Source organism: Quercus lobata, chromosome 4 (genome assembly GCF_001633185.2).
Source record: "Quercus lobata isolate SW786 chromosome 4, ValleyOak3.0 Primary Assembly, whole genome shotgun sequence".
Lineage (NCBI taxonomy): Eukaryota > Viridiplantae > Streptophyta > Magnoliopsida > Fagales > Fagaceae > Quercus > Quercus lobata.
Window position 1 is genome coordinate 1,177,368 of NC_044907.1, and position 15,537 is coordinate 1,192,904.

Sequence of the window (15,537 nt, forward strand, 5' to 3'; positions counted from 1 at the left end):
AGAATAAGAGGCATGGTCTGTTCTTTCTAGTTCTCATCCATAGGGTCCTCAAATATTTAGGATTGGAGAACTTTCTTTCCCAAGAGTTGGTCCACATCCAAGCCCTCATAGGAGCCAAATTTCTGAAACAGCGAAGTGCCCAAAAGAAGTTTGTCGACCCTAGTGTTGGTTCATCCAAGAGACCACGAGTACGGTGATGATGAGGTAAATGTTGACACGGCTACTACAGCGCATATAGGCCCTCCTCCTCCCTCTCTTCGTGCTATGATGGAGACCTTTATGATGACTCAAGCAGCTCATGTACAGCTTTTAGATGGGCTTATTGTTGAGGTTGCTGCTTTGAGAGTGGATTTTTCAAAGTATAGGAGTGCTTTTCCACCTCCTCCACCCTCTGACACTTGATGGTTGCCTTTGGCAATACATAACAGACAAGGGAGTAGGGATTATAGCTTAGGGGGGAGAGTAGTTTTTGTAGCTTCTGTAGATTATATGAAAGTTATATAAAGTGATTTTCAAGTATTTTTATATTATTATATGTACTCTTCAAGGTCCACAAACATGGTTTTAATTTTATGATAATATGACCATATGCATAACGTGTGATGACTTTTATATTGAACGATCCTTTTCTTTATTTTTTTTCTTCAACTGGAATGTGGATAAGGTAACCTCACTGATAACATATGCATATTTGAAGAAAAACTACAGTCATTGAAATGATAACAGAAAGGAACCTACCTCATCAAATGCATTATCGATTACCTCTGCAATGGCTATACCAAAAAAATAAAAAGAGATCATAAAAGTAGATTAAACAGATACTAGCCTCTGAGCACGCACATGCTCAGAGGCTCTTCTATTTTTTGGGTAAAGGCTAAAATTGACAGACGAATACGTGGGACATACTAATACATGGCTTGCATTTTTGGATTGGGATTTGGATGCTTCTACTAATTTTTACAATAGTGAGTATCCAATGACTTTAAAATTGATAGACTATCATTATCAATACTTATATTGTATTTTATAAGGTACGTAACAGTTTTTATGGAGTAGTAAATTAAAGCCGACTTTTGTTAAAAGAAATGCTCCTGAAAAATCCTAAAATTTAGTAACTATCCATCCACGTTTTTATTATTATTATTTTTTTCCCTTGTGGTGTTGTTGATGTTGTTCTTTTTTTCAAATTTTCTGTATGGCTGTTATCATTTTTTGTCTAATCCTAAAATGTCATTTTTTAATCCTAAAATTTAGCCATTTACCACACATCCATAACATAAGTCTATTAAAGCTTAAATTTAAAATTTTATGGCAAGAGATACACGTTATTTTTGGTGTTGTTGTTCTTTTAAAAAAACAATTAATAACATTTATCAATTTTTACGCACTAATACACGTAGATTTATTTTAATAATTGGTACCTATGTTTCCTGTTTCTCGTCACTTATTATCCAAAAGTATATATGTTTCCACTTCTCCATCCATATCCTTATATTTAGGCACTAACATATCTAATTTTGAAGGAAAACAAAAGGCTAAATTGTAGGGAAATTTAAAACATTAAGGTGGGAAATTGATGTGACCCTATCCTTATTTAAAAGTTTATCAAAAAAAGAAAAACTACATGTTTAAAAAAATCCCATGTTCTATCCATGTACTATTTAAAAAAATCCCATTGTCTATCCCACATTTCAAAACTATTTTCTTTTGTAAAAAAAAAAAAAAAAAAAAAAAAAAAAAATCTGACGTTTTTCCTTAATTATAATTTTTTTTTTTTAAAATCTCTTCTATATTTTGGGGAAAAAAAGACTCCTACTATAAAGCCACTACTATAACTTCTCCATCCATATCCTTATATTTAGGCACTAACATATCTGATTTTGAAAGAAAATAAAATGCTAAAAAAAAGTTTATAAAAAAAGAAAAAGAAAAACTACACATTTAAAAAAAATCCAATGTTCTATCCATGTACTTTTTTAAAAAATCCCACTTTCTATCCCACATTTAAAAACTACCCGACCACCCTTTTTTTCCTCAAATTCAAAGATTAAAAACTACATGTACTGTTTTAATACTAAAAGTTAGCTACTTACTACACATCCATAATAAAGGTGAAAAAGAGTTTAAATTTCAAATATATTTATTTTACAGTGAAAGGACCAATAATAGTTTGCCACTTACTACACATCCATAACAAAAGTTAAAAAGAGTTTAATTTTCAAAGATATCAATTACCTTAAAAACTGAGCAAATGTGCGTAACACTTTTTGTGGAGTAGTAACTTAATAATTATAAAAAAAATGTAAATTGAATTTCACATAGAATTATACAAATGATAAATATAATTTATGATACAACAAAAATTTGTTTACAAGGATGATAGATAACATCCACTTCATGTGACGTTTCAATTGGGAAACTATTAACATGATACATCAAATATATAATAATACCCTCTAAAAAAAAGTGGGATAAATTACATTAATTTACAAAAAATAGCGTAAATTACATGGAAAAACTTGTTTACATAATACCCCCTAAAAAAAAATTTAGCGTAAATTACAGTAGAAAAAAGAGTAGTGTAAATTACCACTTTAAGCAGCATAATTCCCTTAAAACCCAACCCCAAATTGACCAATCATGCACACATTTGCTCCAGCCTGCAATGCCTCCATAAATTCCTTGGTCCCAGACCTCGCAATTGCACCCAAATTGTTCACCAAATCTATTACCCAAAAACCAGAAAAAGTGTTAGCAATCTAAAATTACATTAAATACTACGTTATTGGACCAAAATAGAGAAGAATAATATATAAGTACCTGCACGCATAAGTAGAGAGAGTCTTGTTGAATCAAATCTAATCCAATACCTACACGCGTAAATGCAAAACCAATCAGTCTTAATTCTCATCCAAGTAGCTTAATTCCCTTAATAAAAAACCGTAAATTCTATAAAAAAAAAATGTAGTATACCAATATTCTTTTTCAAGCAGCCATTTCAGGCACAAACCCTCCTATTTTAAATCTCAAAGTCAATGGGGATAATAAACCACCGTGAAAAGATAGAACCTAAAAAGTTGTTGGAGACTCTAACAGTAAATGTCTTCAATCTAAAGAAAAATAAAGGAGGATGTAAAGCTAAATTAAATGCCTTCAATTTGAAGAAGAGTGAGAGATAGAAAGTGAGATAGAAACTGGCAGTGTACGTGAGTTTGTGGGTCTTAAAGTGTATGTTTTTTAATTTACATATTTATCCACATTACTTGAAAACTTGTAGGTCGTTATGATGAGGGTATTTTGGGTAATGTATTAGTGAGAGTTAGAGTTGCATTTGTTGGGAAATTTAGACCCCGGTTGATAGAATTAACAAGTTTTAAATCCAAGTTTGTTAATTAGATTTATTATGAATAAAACTTGTTAAAACAAACAAACAACAATATCATGTCAAAATCATGCAGCGGAAAAAAAAAAAAATAAGACAAGATATAATGACCTAGGAAAACCAATAAAACAAACTAGTTTCACAGTAAAAAACCTGAGGGGAAACCTTCCCGAAAAGAAATCCACTATAGTAAAGAGAAGTTTCAGATCTAGTACAAAACCTTTGTCCCTAGACTCTACAATCCACGTAGATAAACTCACAGCAGAAACCTTCTATTGCTTCAAAACCTCTAAACTCTTCAATATATGAACGCCACCCTTTGATGCACAAATCCCAGTACGTGACTAACCAATTGCGCAGATCCCAGTACGCAACTTAAATCACCAACTAGAAGAAGATGTTGGCTACAAAGTTCTTCACTTCATCAACAATGAAGATCAAGAAGCACTTGGTTACAAAACCTAAGGTGTAAAAGACGCAGTAGCTTCTTTTAGAGAAAATAAGGCATCGATCACCTTTTGCATATGTTCTCCTTTTTATTCTCTTACGTGATGGCCTCTAAAATAAGCCTTATATAGGTCTAGGGTTGTGAGAAAAGAAACCCTACACATACATGTCATTATAGGCTGAAAATCAGATCTGAAAATCTAAATTCTCTTAACCTATATCGATCGGGAGGTGTCGAGCTTTAAACTTCGACAGATACAGCTATCAAGAAGCTATCGAGGAGCTGTTGAGGAGACATGAGCTTTCTTGATCGATCCACCAGCTATCGAGAGGTGTCAAGATTGTGATAACAATCAACTGAAGAGCTCGACAGATAGCCAGGTGTCGAGCAGCTATCGAGCTTTAAAAAATCAGCACTTCTTCACTTGTTTCTTGGACAGATTTGCATGGCTTCAATACTAGACTTGAACTCTTATTCCTTGAAATATTAAATACATCCTAGATCTACCCAATTACAAGTAAAGTGCATTTTGTCAAAGGATTAGCCAACTACACAAAATATGTCCTTAACAACATTTTTACTAGATTATCCTTTAGTGTTATCTCTACTTAAATATAGGGGTGTAGGGGAATTTTTGAACTAAAATATGAGGAATCCAAACAGGGAGCCCCTTAAATAATAGTATAGATAACATTGAGGCCAAGATAATAAACACTGTGAAGTTTAATGTTTTGTGAAGGACCAAATACAATTAAACAGATATAATAATGAGCTCAAACCACCAACGATAAAGTTTTGAGAGCAAAGTGATGCTTTTAACCTCTAAATGTTTATGGGACGTGGTTGTTTAAGAGCTCAGTTTCAGGGTTCAAGATGGCTTTACCATGTGCAATCCCTTTTAACCAGCAGTCATGGATTATGGGAAGAGCGTTTTGACTGGTATCCATGAAAATGACCAACGATAATAAACATCTTGATGTTTAATGTTTTGTGAAGGACCAAGCACAATTAAGAAGATATAACAATGAGCTCAAGCCACCGACATCAAAGGTATAACAGATTTCAAAGTCAGTTCCAGTTGGGCTTCACTTCAGACTGGCGAGTCTTTGATTTAACTGCCATAATCGAACGTATATGACCATGATGTTTGATCGAACAATCAAGTAAATATGTATTCCAAATCTATAATGTCACGTTAATTGGCTACGATTACAAGAGATATTTCAGTGTTTCAGGCTGTGGGGCTACGTAATTTGTAAGAGTGATGGTTCTTGAGAGCGAAGTGATACTTTTAATGTTTAATGTTTAATGACCAAAGATAGTAAACACTGTGATGTTTAAACACCTTGAAAATGACCAAAGATAATAAAGATTGTGATGTTTAATGTTTTGTGAAAGACCAAACACGATTAATAAATTAATATAGCAAAATTTCAGCGTGAAAGACCAAACACAATTAATATAGCAAAGTTTCAAGATGACCAAGTTCGAACTTTGAAGGCACGTCACCAGCCCGCTGTTGTAGCACCAACTGTAGTCATGTCAAACTCCTTCAACGAACAACATGCACCAATAGGCGGGGCTATTTAGCCAAGTCATGTTCACAATTCTGCACATGCTGCTCAACAGCTCGACATTATTTCACACCCACACTCATGTGAATACACAATTGTGCAATTGGATGCATAGATATCCCATTTACATCTAATGTTGCAACTAATGCCCACATTTGATGTGACATTGGGAACATTTAAAATCCTATTCATATAGTGTTTTCCAGCCTGTATTGACATGACAAGCCCTAATAACTAAAATTCTAATGCTTGGACCATGAAATGAGGTTATAAATGCACCACAATAATGATCTTCTTTCTACCCCCATTAACTTCGTAGATTGACTAAGCTATGAGTCGCAACGCCTTAATATCAAATCGTACAATGCAAAACAAGTTTGGATCATCACAAGTTCCAACAGATCAACAACTACAGACATACATAAACGACTATGGAGGGAAATGGGTTGGAAAGAAGAGAGAGTTCGTTAATAAGCCTATATACACGTACGAGAGTCTTGGTAGTGTCGGGCACATCATGGTGGGCAAACCTACAAAACTAAGTACAGATACCATCGCAATAGAGTTCACCGTAGCAGAACCACCATGGTCAACCTTATATAAGAAGAAGTGTGAGTTGGAGTTGTATTGTCGATGGCATGGGTTATGAGTTCCTAAGGCACACTCAGCCAAGTTACCTAGAGATGAACCTATCAACATACTTGCTCGTCTTGAACAAGAGAACAATCAAATGCAAAGGCGACTAGACCGTTTTCATGCAATCCAAAAAGCTAGGAAGCATCTAAAGGGGAAGGAGCAAGAGCGAGCCATCAAGTCTGTTAATGAAATTACTACGTTAGATGATGAAAGAGATATTTCAGACTTCTCAAATTCAAGTATTGACGATTTCCAAAAATTTCTACTTACGAACATTAGACGTTGTTGTTAATGTCTACACATTCTACTAGACTCTGATGTCATGGTCATCTTTGTGTTGACCCCAAAAGGAGGGAGGCTAGTTTCTGGGACTTCAACCAAGCTCTCCTCTCCAAATTTGGCTAGTGGATTGTTTCAGGAAAGGATTGCCACTGTGTTTAGGTGTTGAAAGCAAAATACAAGGTTTGAAATAATTGGCTTTCCCTCTCCTTTCAGGTAAAGCTTCTCCTTTTTAGAAAATTTTAATGGGTATTAGACACCTTGTAGTTAAGGCAGTTTGCTTTCAAGTTGGGAATGGTGCTTCAATTCGAATTTGGTCTGATCCTTGGATTCCCAACCTCCTAAGCTTTATCCCTTCTCCTAAAGAGGGCGCTAAGTCAGATTTGGCCTTGGTGGTTTCGCAACTATTAACGCTAGAGCACAGAAATTGGGACATGGCCAAATTAAACTATTTTTTTTGAAGAACTAGTGGTTGAGCTAATTCTAAGCATTCTCATCCCTGTTTTCCAAAAGGAAGATTGCTGGGCTTGGACAGTTTCAAACTCCGGGTTGTTCTCTATTAAATTTGCTTATTGGCTCTCGAGAGTGGAATCTTCTCCCTCTAATATTGATGTTGTTAGGGGTCAGATTTGGAAGAAAAAAATACATGAACATTTCAAGATGCTTCTTTGGAGAATTGCTGCTAACTTGCTGCCATCTAAAGAGATAATTAGCAAATTTAATGAGAGTATGGATTTATGCTACCCTCTCTGTAGTTCTACAGTGGAGACAACCTTGCATCTATTCACAGTTTGTCCCTTTTCTAAATCATTGTGGTACCAAAGCCAATGGGGGTTCAGAATGGAAGTTTTAAATTTTGAATCCCCTTCGAAGTTTGTCAATTTTCTTTTATCTTTGAATTTTAGTAATTTGTTGCCTAGCCAAAGAAAGGACTTTTTGTTATTTGGTGCCATCCTCTGTGATGTTGTTTGGAAGTAGAGAAATTGTTCCATATTGGAGAACATGGACATAAATTTGGAAGGTGTTGCAGCCAGAATTTTCAACCTTTTTGTTGAGCATAAAAGTGCTAGACCCCCCCTTGTGAGATCTCAAGTTTCTGCTTCAGCTTTGGGTTGGAGTTCTCCATCGAGGCTTGGCTTAAAAATAAATGTAGATGCTGCGGTAGGTCCAAGATTCTCTGTCATTGCTGCGATCACAAGAGATTGGAAAGGGAAAGTGGTATTTGCTGGTTCAAGGAAGGTGAACACCACCATCCCTCTTCAAGCTGAAGTAGAAGCAGTGAGATGGGCGCTCTCTTCAGTTCCGGACTTGAGGTGTGATTCTGTCTCGGTGGAAACAGACTCTCAAGTTGTGGCCAAACTCATCTCGAACTTAACAGGCCAAACTCATCTCGAACTTAACAGCGCCTCCCCCTTGGAGAATCAAGTTTTTATGCTCTGATTTGAGGTCCTTTTTGTCTAGTTATAGTAATGTAGTTGTTAGATGGGTGCCTAGGATCTTTAATGGGACTGCCCACATTTTAGCCAAGTGGTCTTTGTTTTGCAATTTTTATGGCTCTTTTGATGTCAGCTTTAGCCCAGACTATTTCTCCTCTGCTGTGTTGAGAGAGTCTAGTGGCCATGTCCGCTATGGTAATTTTGAAATAAATTAAATTCTATCTTGTGTATTGGTGCCTAGAATCAGGCTCCTATCCGTTTGCTTTTAAATTGAAATGGTCCATGTCATGGTAAAGATTTAGTTTTCTAAAAACTAAGATGTATTTGGTGCGACATCATTTAAAATTGTATTCCACCAACTAAGGAATGATAATTGATTTGGGTGGCATCATGTTCACCCTTAGATTTTTTAATCACTTTGAATTGGACACCCCATTTCAAAAGCAAATGGGGAGGGTTCTTTTCCATACAACCTTGCCAACACACCTCCAAGTTATTGTGCCACACACGATAAATAACACTAAAAGGATTGGTCTTGTAATTGGAAAAAATATTGTTTCATTTGTAAAATTTTCATGAAATTCAGTTTCCATCCCTTAACTTAATTTAGAAAGATCATTTTTCATCACTAAACTATTGAAATATTACACTTTTCATATTTTTGTCCACTCCTAGTCAGTTTTATCCTGTGTTTAGGTGGCACTATTTTTAGCATTAGAGAATCTGACATGGACCATTACATTTATAAATTAAAAAAATGACACACATTAGATGAACAAGTGGCAAGAAACTATTGGTCACACACTTAGTATGGAAGATTTTTTTAAAGTTTAGTGATGATAAAAGAACTTTTTTTAATAGTTCAGTGACTAAAAGAGAAAATTTTAAAGTTTAATGACAAATGGTGTAATGTTTTCAATAGTTTAGGGAAAAAATTAAAGTTTAGGGATGAAAAAAAGAAATTCATGCAAACTTTTGGGACAAAAACAAATATTTTAGTCTAGATAATATTTTTCAAAATTACTCTTCGGATTTACTTTCTTGTCCAGCCTTGAGGAAACGTTTAGAGCTTCCTGATCTAATGAGGCATAATTCTTTGCTGTACCTTATCCATTTTTTTGCTAATATCCACACAATAATGGAATTGCCTTTATAACTTGATATGTAGGCAGCCAATATTGTTTCCTCAAGCATTCAGCCTCTTCAAAAAGTACCACACTGGTATATATCCTTGTGAGACTGTTGTGGTTATACACCCCTATGTTGTTATTTTCATGAAATTGTTAGAACTTATATGATATAAATTTTGTTTTTCTGCTTTTGCTCCTATATAAAGAAGCGCATTGAGGAAAAAATTTGTTCTTATCCTGATGTGAAACTTGCTTGGGTTCAACATTTTATCAAAAAAGGCTTTGTAGGTAAGATTTTACTAAGCTGCACAGTACTCCCCCTTTCCCTGGAAGGCGGGCCCCAAAGCGGGAAAAAAAAAATTACGAAGTTTTTGTGGCCCATGAAAGCAGAAAACTCAAAAATATCTTTCTACCATGCCAGTCTCGTATGATTGAAGGCTGGTTTAATTTAAAAGCTGATGACAAGACCAATCCCTCCGATCTAGTTATACTTTCTTTTAAATTGAGAAAACACATATAGAAATTTAGCAAAATATAAGTGAAGTTATCTGATAAATAGCATTTGCAAACATACATGCACTATAAAGTTACAAGCTGAGAAATTAGTCCTTGCATGAGCTATTTAGGAGATACAGCTAACTAATGATACTGGATCTTGATTTTAATTATCTGCATCAGTTCCAAACTCCTTCCATGGTCTGTGGTTAACAAGATTAGCAAATAACTTTGGCACATTGTCAATGGACTTTGTAAGCTCAATAGAGCTTACTACACAAGGACACTCAACTGAAGTAAGGAAGACAAGTTAAGTGGACAATTGACACTTGATCTGGTGGAGGGATTATACATGTTTGTTTGTTAGGACAATCAGATTAGTGTTCATATCTCCCAAAAAAATCATCCTAATAGTTTGTGGGAAAACAAGGGCTTGTATAATTTTATTTTCATGGACTATCTTGATCTTTTTAACAACTGGGTTCCTCTACCTGCAAAAGAATGGCCATCGCTATGAATTTTCATTTTACTACCAAAATGTTCCAATATTGGTAGGGGCTCCTTTGCTAAGGAAGTCGTCAACCATCCTAAAGTCGGTCTATCTTCTACAACCAAACAAAGATTTTCTTTTGCTACCTTGTAAATCTATTACAACCTTAAGTATTGAGACCAATGCTAGCAAAAAAAAAAAATAAATAAATAAAGTATTGAGACCAACAAACAGCAGAACACAATATAAAATAGTATAACCCACTTCTCAATCCTTAAGATTGCAATTTGAAGATGGTTCTTCTCCCAAACCCAAACCATGGATTATGAGACATGAAGGCACCGTACTCAACTCTAAGCACTAAGTTTTTGACTAAAATATATAAATATACCTAATTATGCAGGGACTGTGATGTGCTGCTGCTTAGGCTAGATCAAATTTGGGAATGCATATTAATCACATGCTATGTTTCATACAGCACATGGCTTCTACTTCTAACGACTTCCTAAAATCTAGCTTGTGTATGTGCCAATCGTTGACAGTGAAAGTAGCCATGTAATCACTCAAGTTAAGGGGACAGTGATTAGTTCAAAATCTTTTCACCTTTACTTCAGAAAAAATATTGCATTTTGCTATGTTATTTAATTGATAACATATGCATCAGAATCAGGTCAATCCAGAAGCATTTGATAATGAAATAATTGGGTCAGGATTTGGACAGAAAGTCTCTGGTCTTGTATAAAAGTATTACTGGATTGTACCAAATTTAGAAATGACTCATTCATTAGCTCGGCATCTGCTCTAAAAGAAAATAGCTCAATTTCAATGGATTTTCCTTGTGAAAAACGTGTAAAATAATAAATGGAAAGCAAAACAATACATAAATATCCGGCGACACCAAACAAAAATATCCACTATCAATGATAATTACAACCAGTCATAAACTCTCATAAACCTCACAAATATAAACTAACCCAAATCCCCAATACACCTAAAGGAGCTTTCATAATAGCATATTAGACAGCTTATTCTCTAACTCTCTTGCTAGACAAAACTTTGTCTTCTAATTAACTCTTACGCACACAACAACAGGCTACACTACAACTCTATTTATAAGGCCTATTGATCCTCATTATTCTTCTAGCACCTCCTTGAGAATTGTACCCAAAACATTTTTTTTTTTGGTTTCCCATAGTGTTTCTTCAAGACTTTCAACCAGAGACTAATCACTATTCGTGCCGGGTGGGCCCACGAAGAAGTAAAACACTGGCCCAGGAAATTCTTTTCAAAGTGCAGGTAGCAGGACTCGAACTAGGGAGCACACCTAGTCGAGCCCAATACAAGCACTTTGAGACCAAGAGCTCAACCAACTTGGCCAACCTCCTAGGTTAATTGTACTCAAAACATAGCACTATAGTTTCCTACATCTGATAAATACACATGTATTTGGCCCATCCAAAATGATGGTAACTGGATGGGTGATATTAGAATAGGTGAATCATTAATTAATCCATAAGCACTGGCGGCTTTACATAATCATTAATTAATCATGACGAGAGAGAGAGATTGTCTCATTGTTTGAATTTCCATGCTTTTCTAACCTATTGTTATCGACAGATGGAGACGTTATTCATACAAGATTAGGCAAATGTAAAAGAAGAAAGAAATGTAAGCAGAAAATAGTCCTTTCGAATGTAGCTATTTAAGAAAATGGATAAAGAATGATTGGAATCATCACGTCAGGTTTTTATTTATTTATTTTTATTTAAAAAAAAAACTTATTACAATATATAAATGAGGTAAAAGAATTAGGGTTTTTGTTTTAATCGGTTATACCCTTATCTGAAAAATTTACTGCTAAAACCGAGAGCTAAAATGCAAGATTAAGGTGCAATAATTTATTGACCAGATCAAAGTTGTACTAATTAATACAGTTCATGCATGACATATAAATGAAGTAGTTTTACGCATGTCATTTTGAAAGTGATGGGAGGTGCTCAATGCTCATGCTTGTGTCAAGTTTTTTTTTTTTTTTTTGAGAAAGCCCAGTAATATGAAAAATAGAGATATTACTCGGTGAGTGAGATCATGATTCTTTAATTAAATGCCTACGGTCATATAAAAATAAGATATAATTATCTTTTATATATACCATGTTGAAATCAATTCCTGGTTTTAATGAGGTCAACCTCGCATGTTGTGGGTATTTGGATATCTTGAAGCATTCATTTTGTGTAATTCAATGTGTCAAACATGTAAACCAACACTCGTAAGTATGCATATTGGGTGTTATAGTTGTTTATGAGATTGAGAAAATGAAAGCGAAGAAAAAATAGAGAGTGAATTGTGGTTTAGGCAAAATGTTTACTAAAGTATGTATTTTGGATGTTAGAATTGTTAATGAGATTGAGAAAACAAGTAAGAAGAAATAATAGAAAGTGTACTGTGTAGGTGTGATTTTTTTTTTTTCGTTTACACTTACATTAATAAAAACTACTAAAAGATTCGTTTCCAAAAAAAGTTCTAAAAGGATTATATATGTACCATATAATAAATTGTCATTTTACAATGAGGCTATTGGAAATATTTATAGAGATACTAATCATAAGCTAACTTGACATTAAAATATTTATGGCCAAAATGGGCAAATGCCCTTTTCGTGCAAAAAAACCAGCGTTTTACCCTCTTTCTCAAACTAATTAAGGAAATGCCCCTCTTTTGTAACTCGATAATAGCAAAGTCGAGTTTTGTGAAGAACTCGATCCTTGTATAATCGAGTTAGCCTCAGCTTCGTGCCATGCTGGCCAGCTAGCGTGGCATTTTTTTTTTTTAATCCCTGAATAACTCGATTATCATAAAATTGAGTTATATAACCGACCATATAGATATCGAGTTATGCTTGTGTTATAGCTGTTTTAGACTGTTTTGGTGTCAGGCGTAACCTGTCAAAGTTTTAATATAACTCAATTTCTCTAATGTCGAGTTATAAAGCAAACTCACACTCCCCAAAATCGAGTTATTCTCGTATAATAGCTTCACTTCTCCTCTCATTCAGAGTGTCTTGCTTTCCATCTGAACTAAATTCCACTCTGCTCCATAAATCCACATTTGCTTACAAACTCAACTAAAATTTGTATCACCTCAGGTAAAAAATTCACACCAGAGTTTTATGGCAATGGTATTTTCATTTAATATTGTACTGAATTTTTATTTTTTTGGTTGAATGAGTGTGAAGTGAGTACATTGGTGTGATTTTGTTTGTTTGTTGTAGTAAATTTTAATCACAAGAGAATGAAATTTTTACCATAGCAACATTTTGTATTGCACATAATCATCATTGGTCACAATCATATAGGGGCGTGTACATAATCATCATTGGTCAAACATTAACAACAACATTTTGTATTGCACATAACGTGTAGACATTAACAACAACATCTAATGTTTATGGTCAAATGTGAGTGTAAGTATTTCATTTTTAGCATGTAATAGTACACAAATTTATGAATGTCTTTGTCGTGTACCATCTTATGTAGAATTACATTATTTACCAACAGTTGATGCACACTGTGAACTTGATCATTTGATGTTATTGTATTCAGCGTCAATGTCTGGTTCTGGCAACCCTTTCATCTATAGGCCTTGCGATGTGTTCATTGCTATGGGTTGTTGTTGGGTATTGGGAGATGAGTTCAGCTATCTAATCGATCCGAATCTGCAAAATAGTGCAAGGGTTCACAATACCATGAGACAAGAGTGGGCTTGGTTATTCCGTGAACAACAAATGTTTTATGATAAGTTGGTTGGTTATAAGTTGCCAGTGCCTCTACGATTCACATCGCAGTTGCCAAGAGACACGATCTACAAACTTCGTAAAGCATTGAACCACATAAGAGAAGAAAATAATCGAATGTAGATACGTCTTAATCGATATCGGACCCAAGTCGAGATTCGAGAGTCAGTGGAGTGTAAGTTGTACGAGCACGCACAATACATGCAATCACTTCTTGTTGATCCTATCTATCAGTTAGACATGGAGATATCAGATGAAGAGTAATCGTGTCATGGTGTAATTGGACTTTGTTGGAGAATTATTTTGCTTAACTGTTTTAAATGTATATGTATAATGCTGTTGCATTTGTACTATGTAAACCTTATTATTGATTGTGAGGAGCATGCACGTTATTCGTAATATAGATTATTCCCATATAATGCATAAAAGTTAAATTTTTCGACACATGATATTTTTCAATAAGCACCTACGACATAACATTAGAAAACTTCAAATAACTTACACAATGCCACCAATATGCAAGCATTGCATATTGAACACTAACGCTACTAACATTATTAACTTAACCCTAGACATAACACACACCACATAGGAACTCATTCTGACAAGTAATCCTCGTAATTAAGGACATTGTTACGTTCCGCCGGAATGAGTTGCCTGTTGGTTGTGGCGGCTGCACCTACAACATAACACAGAAAACTTAAATATTCTTACACGATGCCACCAATATGCATGCATTGCATATTGAACACTAACGCTACTAACATTATTAACTTAACCCATAGACATAAGACACACACCACATAGGCATTCATTCTGACAGGTAATCCTCGTAGTTGAGGACATTGTTACGTTCCGCTAGAGTGAGTTGTCTATTGGTTGCGACGGCCAGCTCTTCCACAAGTTGTAGCATGTGATACCTGCACCTACTTAGTATCATAAGATTGTTCTCTTTTTATATTTTAGTCACTGCACACTCATATTGATGCATGTTTCGTCGTGGCAGTGTGAGCGAGATACGGTTGACAAGAGGCACTCCGAGTCGCACGAGATCATCGTGTAGAGCGTTGGACTCATTCACGCGGAAGTCCCACTCCCGCCGTAGTTCGACGTAGTATTCCCTCTCATCGAAATCTCTCTCGCTCCTATAGTTATCTGGAAAACAAGGTAGCATCCAATTTCGCGTTGACATTGGAAAATGTGACTTTAGATTGGTATATGTAGTTATTTTGCAAGGGTAGATATAAATGAGACTTTATATAGGAGTTTTGCAAGGGCAAGTATTCACGTGAATTTGACTATAAGTAAGGGTAAGTATTCACGTGAATAAAGATGATATGACTTGATAGTATATTCTTCAGTGGCGAGCTGTTGAGCAGCACATGCAGAACTGCGAGCTGTTGAGCAGGACATCCAGAACTGCGAACATGACTTGGCTGAACAGTGGCATCTGTTGGTGCATGTGGTTCGTTGAGGCAGCTATTTGATATGGCTACAACTTGTGCTGCAGCAGCGGGTTGGTGATGTGTACTACAAAAGAGGTTGCGTATTTATTCACGTGCGTATTTCTTAGTATTCGACCAAAAGAAAGAATAATGAGACTAAGAAACAACAAAGTTATGTGCTTCCAAATGAAAAATGAAATAAAAAGAAAATAACTCTCTAAAAGAAATGAATGACTTAATTCTCACATGAGTTAAAGTATATACACTTTATTTTCAAGATTTTCAAAGTCATCTCCGTCTCTCAACTAAGAAACATGTTCATGTGACTAAAGTGCATGTGCATAATAGTTGAGTATGAAATATAGTGGAATTCTTTTTTTCATTTTTTTTTTATAAAAAAAATAGTGGAATTCTTTAGATAGAAATAGC